The sequence below is a fragment of the Haemaphysalis longicornis genome, unplaced genomic scaffold, assembly GCF_048455015.1.
Source record: "Haemaphysalis longicornis isolate Haplotype H1 unplaced genomic scaffold, Haemaphysalis longicornis Haplotype H1 scaffold_6, whole genome shotgun sequence".
In the NCBI taxonomy this organism is placed as follows: domain Eukaryota; kingdom Metazoa; phylum Arthropoda; class Arachnida; order Ixodida; family Ixodidae; genus Haemaphysalis; species Haemaphysalis longicornis.
This window is the reverse complement of record NW_027526407.1, coordinates 115,866,439-115,874,848: the sequence shown is the minus strand read 5'-3', so window position 1 is coordinate 115,874,848 and position 8,410 is coordinate 115,866,439.

Genomic DNA, 8,410 nt, shown 5'->3' with positions numbered 1-8,410 from the left:
GAGATAGCGTCACGCGACCTCTCACGCCGCTTTTTGCTCCACCCATGGCACGTGTAGCGGTGGCGTGCGCGCCTTGCGCATGTGCTAGCAGCGATTAACATTAAGGTAAACTCACACCAACGCAAACCGTCGCCCTTCTCTCTTGTCTCTGCCTCCGATCTGGTCGTCTCCATTGGTGGCGGCAGTGACGGTGGAAAATTGAAATCGTCTAACAACCGCAACCATGTCCTCAAAGAATCTAACCTTCTATTGGTGCAAGCATTCATTACCAGCCGGATAACATACGCCACCCCCTTTCTGAAGTTTACCCAGACCGAAGTTGGACGCCTCCAATGCACCATCCGCAAGGCGGTCAGGCTGGCCATGGGTCTCCCCCGTCACACCTCTACTGAGAAGCGTCTCAACACCGGGGCATACAACACCTTTGAGGAGCTTGTTGAAGCCCAGCGTGTTGGCCAACTCTACCGCCTGGCCTCTACACCAACGGGTCGCTCCATCTTAACAAAACTCGGCATCTCCTTTGCTACGCAGCACGGAGATAAGGTCCGTTTGAGCGGCTCTCTCCCGTCCCGCTACAGTGTGGCCCCCATCCCGCGGAACATGAATCCTGCCTTCCATCAAGAACGACGCCTTGCTCGGGCCAAGGGCTTACAGAAGGCCCATGCTTCGCACCCCACTACCCTGTACGTCGACGCAGCGGAATATCCCGACCGTGGAGCCTGCGTCACCGTAGTCGTCAACTCCCGAGGAGACTCTGTTGCTTCGCGCTCGGTCTTCACCCCTCCTCCTGAAGTTGGTGAAGAAGTCGCCATTGCCCTGGCCCTTACAGCAACCATGGCGACTGCAATATTCTCCTACTCGCAGACGGCTATTCAGAACTTTGCGACGGGTCGTGTATCCCCCATCACCGCACGCATCCTGCCGACAGCGCCGAACCCGCCTGCCCTTTGCCCACGCCTGATGTGGACACCGGCCCATTCGTCCCTTCCGGGTAACGAGCTGGCTAACGAGGTAGCCCGAGATTTCTGCTGCCGGGATGCCTCGGATGCTGCCTCTCCACCTTGGGCAGGAGGGAGGGATCGCCTGGTTAGGTATCGGGAAATCACGCAGCACTACCGCCTTAGTCGGACGCACTTCCCCGGCCCCGCTCCCACCTTTGTCTGTCCAGTGGCGTCGGCTGCAAACTAACACCTTCCCACATCCCGCATTTTGCCACCTCCACTTTCCCACGCGATACCGCCACACGTGCACATGGTGCGGTGCGCCTTTCGCTTCCCTCCACCACATGGTGGGTGCGTGCCCCTCCAAACCCCCTCTCCATGCTACTCTGCCCCTGTCCCTTACCGCTCTAGAATATGGGAGGCTACGCTGCTCAGCTCCGACCCACAAGTGCAAGAGAGTGTAATCCAGCTGGCCGAACTCGCCGCTAGGGCCCACGGGCTCTTGGCCGTCGACTAGGGGACTGTAGTGTGCCGGTGCTCCCAGTCGGCACCTCTGTCTTAACAGCTTTGGATGAATAAAGTTTTCACCACCACCACCAACAAAAGGTTCTTGTGCTTAAACACTACAACTCAACGAACCACGGCTCATGAATCATGCATTGATTTAAACTTTGCATAGAAAATTTCTTTGAAGAAATAAAGGGTGTGAATAATTCCATTTCCCTTGTCGATGGTTTCGCTCTTTGTACAGCCACGTGCGTGAATTCAGGTGACGTTGCAAGGGTAATCGTTGTAGGTGTCGTTTTCAGTTTCGCTTTCCAACAAACTCACACGCTTTCTTGGCGCGAATTTTTTACTGTTGAACAGCGTCTTAACCCAGTCAACAAAAGTGAGAGGGTAAGATGTACTGAAGCAACTACAAGAGCCCCGGAGAATAAATGAAAAAGTATGAAAGCGATGGCAATATGGTCGGACAGTTATTACACCATGAGGAGGAAGTCCGAGGGGAGAGTATAGCGAAAAATTTATATACCAGCCCTAATAGCCAGTTTATAGATTAATTGTCGCCGTCGTTGGCTTTCTCAGTAGAAGTGTGGTGGAGGCGTCCAGCGATAATACTAATATGAAACGCGTCAGCTATGACGAAAGTAAGGATTCGGCGCATAAAAGATCACGGCCAGAGTGGCCCTAGGCTGCACAAATCAAGCATGAGTGTCTTAAATGTCTGCCGCTACATACGTGACAAAAAACAACTGACCCACAACGCTGAAATATTGAATTAGAGAGTACTCTTGTCGTCGCTAATTCATTTCCGCGCCTTATAATTTGATCAACACCATTTTACTTGCAGGCGTGCTAGAATTTTCGTTAAGAATTTGGCAGTGTTGTCATCTCTTCCTGGCCAATTTCAGTTCTGTGTACCTTAAACCTTCACATGCCATTTCACGTTTTCTTTGCAATACTGTTATTGAAACAGGTTGTTTTCTGGATAACAGGCATAAAAATCAAGATAACATGCCAAGAACGTTTTACTATGAATATCCGCATGTATACTCAGACTTACACGCCAGCCTACAGCGGGAAAATTGCTTATCACTTCGAACTGGTATAGTAGGCGTATAACTGAACAGGGACGAAGGCGTGTACATTTTTCTGATATTTCTAATTGTATATACCGAACAAAGGGTTCCTTTAAAAGTAATTTTTATTTCAGTGATTCCGCAAGAAGACATTAAGATTAGTACCCGTTCCGCACAATTTGGCTGGCGCCAATACCAAATCTTAATGCATTTTTCTTTCATTGTTCGCCTTTTGCGAAATGGGTTTTTAAAGACTTGCATGATCGCCCTTCTCAGCATTGGAAGAACCTGCTGGTGCATCTGGCGTCAAAATATTTTCGACCCAATGAAACAGCGCCAGTCCATTTGACATCGACAACGAAAACCAGCACCCCTGGCACTCCGTCCCACCGCGAATCCACAAGCCACGCATACACGTTTAGAAAAGGTACTTCCTAAATGATGAAATTAGGTGAAAGGTGAAAAACCTCGTAGGTTCTTTAGGCAGTAAAAAATGTGTCAAATTTCGATGGCTCCGCCATGCACAGAAAGAATTATGAAGAAACGTTTGCCCTTTTAAAATGTGAATTTCTAGCAGTCTTCGAAATCTTTTCTATGACTTCTGATTATGCCAACCAGTATTTTTTGACGTCATGATCTTTTAATAAAGATATACAATACACACAGTTCTGGAAAGGTATGACTTGAAAAAGAGGCCGTCTATCGCATAACTACTCTACCTACCAGACCCTCACATCTCGAATTACGGTGTTTAAATGCGCTAAATTCGTCTTTAGGCTTAGTACTCACCAGAAGTTTGGAATAAATTCTTCCCATTTCAACGTCCTACCAACACCACTCAGTTCGCATTATCTCGTCTGCACACTTCAAACAACCTTCAGTGATTAAAACTAACGTCCTTCTGGAAGGCACTTCATAAAATGCGATAATTAAAATTATCCAACGCCGTTTAGTTTTTTATACATTTTTTCTGCAGAGGAAGGATTTGAAGAATTTCTTTCAATAAATTTCTTACTACACCTAAATGGTTAGAAAGGCATGCACAATTTGGGTCCTCTGGCAAGATTCTCCGAATAAGTGTAATATTCTTGAATTCAAAATAAAGATAACTGATAACAATTCAGTACATTATACCATTATGCAAATAACTCAAAAACGGAGCTTCTTACGCTTCCTGACTGTTGAGTGTAACATGGCAGACTCTAAAACATCCTTCCCCGGTACCAAATAGATATATTGTTCTCATTATTGATGGCAAAAAAAAAAGTAATTGTAACGTCCTCAATAAATTCAGTGAAGATTACACTCATGCACAAGGCTTGAATGCGAAGCTATTGCAGGTTAGCATTGCCGGATAGTTTCAGTATTATCGTTAATTTGCCTAGTTGCGCTGCTAGTAATCGTCGTCACATGCATCGGAGAGGTCGTCATGGTCTTCGCGGCGAGTGGTACTTGCAATGTCATCCTCACTATTGTAGACTTCCACCAGCTCAACTTGCGAAGCTTGCACTAAGTCGCGCAACGCTTGAACCATTGAGAAGCGGCCGGAGTTTCTTATACGTGAGCCCTGAAAGACATATCACCAGGGATATTTAGAAGTTTGAGATTTTTTATTTACTTGTTACATCGATACTTCGCACGCTGCTAGTGGTAGTCGTCGTCATACACATGGACCTTGTCTTGTTCCTCATGCCAGCATTACATGTGCGGTAGCGCTTGAAGACACCAATGGAGTTTTTTTATTATGCCACTGCGTGATCCGGGGACCAGGCCGTCGCCTTGATGCACGCGCTCACGAGCCCGCGGCATTGTCTAGCTCATCGGGGTTTTCGTCAGTTTTCTTCCTAAAGCCACTGTGCGTGCCGGGAACGCTCAGCGTTCGCCACGAGGCACGCGCTCACGAGTCCTCCGCATTTTCTCCGTATTCTTTCAAGAAAGGTGAACTTACAGGTTGAATAACAGCTCCGCTATTAAAACTATTTACACATCTAGTTTAGCCATCACAGAATTTCAGTAGCTCCACAGGTGCGAGGATGATAAAATTGGAAACCAGGAACTACAATTTTTAAAAATCGGTAGTATGAAGCAACTCTTCCGGTTTAGAGTGGGAACCGTTATTGGAATGCTTCAGTAGAGCATAGGGATACAAAAGGTACACTCGAATTGCGGCATTCATGTTCGTGACGTAATCGATACACTAATGTCGGCGGGTGTGCTGGCGTGCTACGCAGTGCGTGACTGTGTAGTGCAGGCAGCAGTATCACAACCAATACTGAGGATATGAAGTGGTTTTAGAAATGAAAAAAAAACCTCGACCCGCAGCAAGTACGCATACAAGAGTCCTCACGAATGGAATATTTTCGCAGTATTTGAATAACAAACTGAGCAATATGAAACAAATGTGCCCTAATGCTTCGCCCCCCGTCGTCGCTGGAGGCCGGAAGGACAAACAACGCCGACGAAAACCGGCCAACAAGACCTCATGGCTGGACTTCGGCGGAAACGACTGACTGCGCCACCTTCTTGCCGCATTTCATCTGAAGGCTTTCGACCGAGAGAATGATACTTGGTTTTTCTGTTGTAGGGCCAACTCTGTGCTGCCACGTCTGTGAAGTCAAATGACGTGGCATAAGTAGTCGGAGTTATTTTATTTACATTTTTGTAATCCAACCACCTTTACAGTGTGGATTTGAACCGAACTTTTTGTTCCCCTTTGTACAATTTTCACGCTGACAAAGTATGCACGAAGGCCAAACGAGACATCTGCTTTTTAAGCGGGATTTCGCCAGGGCGAGACATTTTGGTAATGCGTGCAAGCGACTGGCCGTGCTATGTTTTTGTCATGGTGCAGAAAAACTGCCTCAGATATGTGGTGGGCACGGTTGTTCTCGCGCTGACTGTATTTCGGATTGTGTCTAAAAATAGAAGCGCCCTATTTTCGATATCTGGACGTTCATCTCGCCAACGTCTGTAGTATCGAGAGAAGGGAGTGTCACTGCTTCAGAACGAGCGGCAAAATTGACGACAATCAGCGTAGAAATTAAACAGCCTTTTCAGCCACATTGCATTAGTAATGACTTCATTAGGTTTGGTGCTAAGTGTGTCACTGTGTGTAGTTCCAGAACGGTGCCCCAATTTTTTTTGCTCATTGTTATGGCTCCCTTTGGTTTGCTCGATATCCCCATTGTAAAAACGTTACATTCTTCTCAGTTTCATTGAATTGAAATGAATATATATGTTTTCAAATTAAAATTGTGTTGCAATATTATTTAAAAAGATAAGCGTCGGACGGCTTTCACTCGCGACATCCTCGGCCTCCTCGGTGCTTTTCATCAGCATTACGACGGTGCTGCGTACGGTGCCCACGCTAAAGGTGCTTACAGTAATGGCAACGTCATCGTCGACACTCAGGAAATCTTCGAAGGACACTCCTTTCGGCAGAGCATCGGGAAGGTTTGCGAGCTGCCGTCTTGGTCCGGACTCACTGACCGGGCAGGTTCTGTCGTGAGGTCCGCGCGTCGGAAACAGTTAGGCAAAATGTCGGGCGTCATGTCAGTCCATACGAGGCGCAAGTCTGAGTCGCGGCCTTTGCTCAGTGGTCGCGGCCAATCAACACCTCAATCGCCGCTATCAGACCATCCATTTTGGCGGCCACTCTAGGCACGCCTAGTTCGATGTATCAGATGTGAAGTTCGTTATAAGGAATGTTTCGCGTGCATTTCCGTAAATGATTTATTTTTGTTCGATAAGTAGCATAGTTCGCTCTATCGGGATTCGTTATAGTGGGGTTTGACTGTACCTTGCGGTGTTGGATAAAGTTGTGCCCAGTGGTAAAAATAGCCTTTTTGGCCATATGCTATGCATTTTCACTGAGTGTACAGGCGGTCTGAAGTTCACGTACGAGTTGCCTGAGATTGATGTTTTGCAATTTCTGGAAGTGCATGGGCACCTGGGAGGATCAGCCTTCCTTCCAGTATGTTCCGCGTAGTAAAAGCGAATCCTCCCCAACCAATCAACTAATTCAAAGCTTGTGAAGCGAGGCATAACAGAGAACATTCTAAGGGCGGCGCTTAACAGGTCTTGCCAGCATACAAATGCAGGCCAGCTTGCTTTAGCAAGCGGAAAGACTGAAAGCGGAATCTTTTCCACCTGAAATCGTGGCCTCTTTAGAGAATAGCCTTGAGAAGGATCTCAAAACAGACCACGTGCCCGGTTCAGAATGCCAACGGCAGAAAGTTCCTGTGGTGGGTCTGCCTTGCGAGTCCAAGTGTCGTACCGCCTGAAAAAGATTGGTGGGCGGTGTGGTGTGTAGGTGGTGTTCTCGGTTCCTGAGAGGCTCTCAAAGATAGTGCGTAGGGTGAAAAATCCGTGCACTAAGCTCACTCGTGCCATAAAGCACAGAAGTGGGTTTGTTGATCGTGCGAAGTGGGTGGTCTACCAGAAAGTGAAGAAAGTGCTACTTTGGCCAAACAGGCAGGTTCCCGATGTAAGGCTCAGAGAGCACCATGCGGCTGGGAATGCGTTAATTGGGGTTGGCCTCCTGGCTGATCATTGCCGTAGGTGCCTGGGTTGAACTCCAGATTTCTGTCAAACACGAATCGCCTACAGGTCGTCCTCGCAAACAGACCAAGAAATTCTTCAGGCTTTCTCGACAGGCTGAGGCGAGGAAAGATGCGTCATTGCACCGTCCTTGAAGCTGTCCACAGAAGAATTCCTTTTTTGTAAAGGGGAAGGTGGTTGCGCATGGGCGATGGATGAAGGATTTTCGCACGTGTGGGCTTAATTTACTTCATGTGACATGGGCTGGTGGTGTTTTGGGGCCTATGATATAAGCGGTACTGTTTTATTTGTTTTCTCTGAGTTTTTATGATAACCCCTTGAAATATCATATCCTCTTGGTATTTTTCTGTTTCCGTGGCATAAACTGACTTGAAGTTCTACCGTGTATTTCCTCTCCTATTTAGCTCCCCTAGTACGATGCATTCCTCAGTGAAATTGAGTTCTTCCTTTAGTTCGGTTGTTGTCTGATGCTGCAGCAGCATTTAAAAATCGGTGCATCTGCTGAGAACGTAATGCGTGCTTCAGTGCAGAAAACCAACTGGACCCTTTCAAGTTAATAAAGAAAATTAAGTTAACTTGGTTTATTCGACCAGAGCTTACAGTCCTGCAAGTGGACAGGCGTTAGTTAACTGCAGTCGAGCGGAACTATTAAAGAATGTCTATTTTCCATAAAAGCAGTGCAAACTTAAGTACAGCTAAGGATTTAATAATCGGTGTTTCTATTGTTTTTTCATGGATAAACTGTACAGATATGCACTGATCATGGGCTACTGGCTGCACTCTCTCATAGGCTATAACCAGACACTAAAGCAGCTACATTGAGGGTGATCCGGTGAAGGAATTAAAACTCCGACCAGGTTGTTTACAAGTGCTCCTTATTTAACTTGGACAGCCTTGTCAATTTTCACGAGCTTGAGACGCCAGTTATGCAGGGGCAGTCACAGTAGTGCATTGCTCTTCAGTAATTAAAGTGGGCTCTCGTGCACATCCTGCATAAGAAGAAAAGGAAAATGATGGTGATTCGATGTTTATGGCCGAGAGCCAACTAAGGGAAAGAGTGCCAAAACAGTGTTTATGTGTGAATGATGTAGACGTAAACTATAAAGTCATTCAACAAAAACAAAAGTAAAATCAGTGAAAGGCAATGAGGATGGCTGGTGTAGAAGGCCAGGTTGTGTTTGTGCGGGGGATGAATTAGGTTTAACAAAATACGCACGATAGGAAATGAAGTATGCAAATTTGATTTTGGCCAGCAACTTAAAGTTGCCTTGTAGAGGAATCACGCGACCATACGCTAGAAATAATGCTGGGTGTAGTGGAATGTGTTGT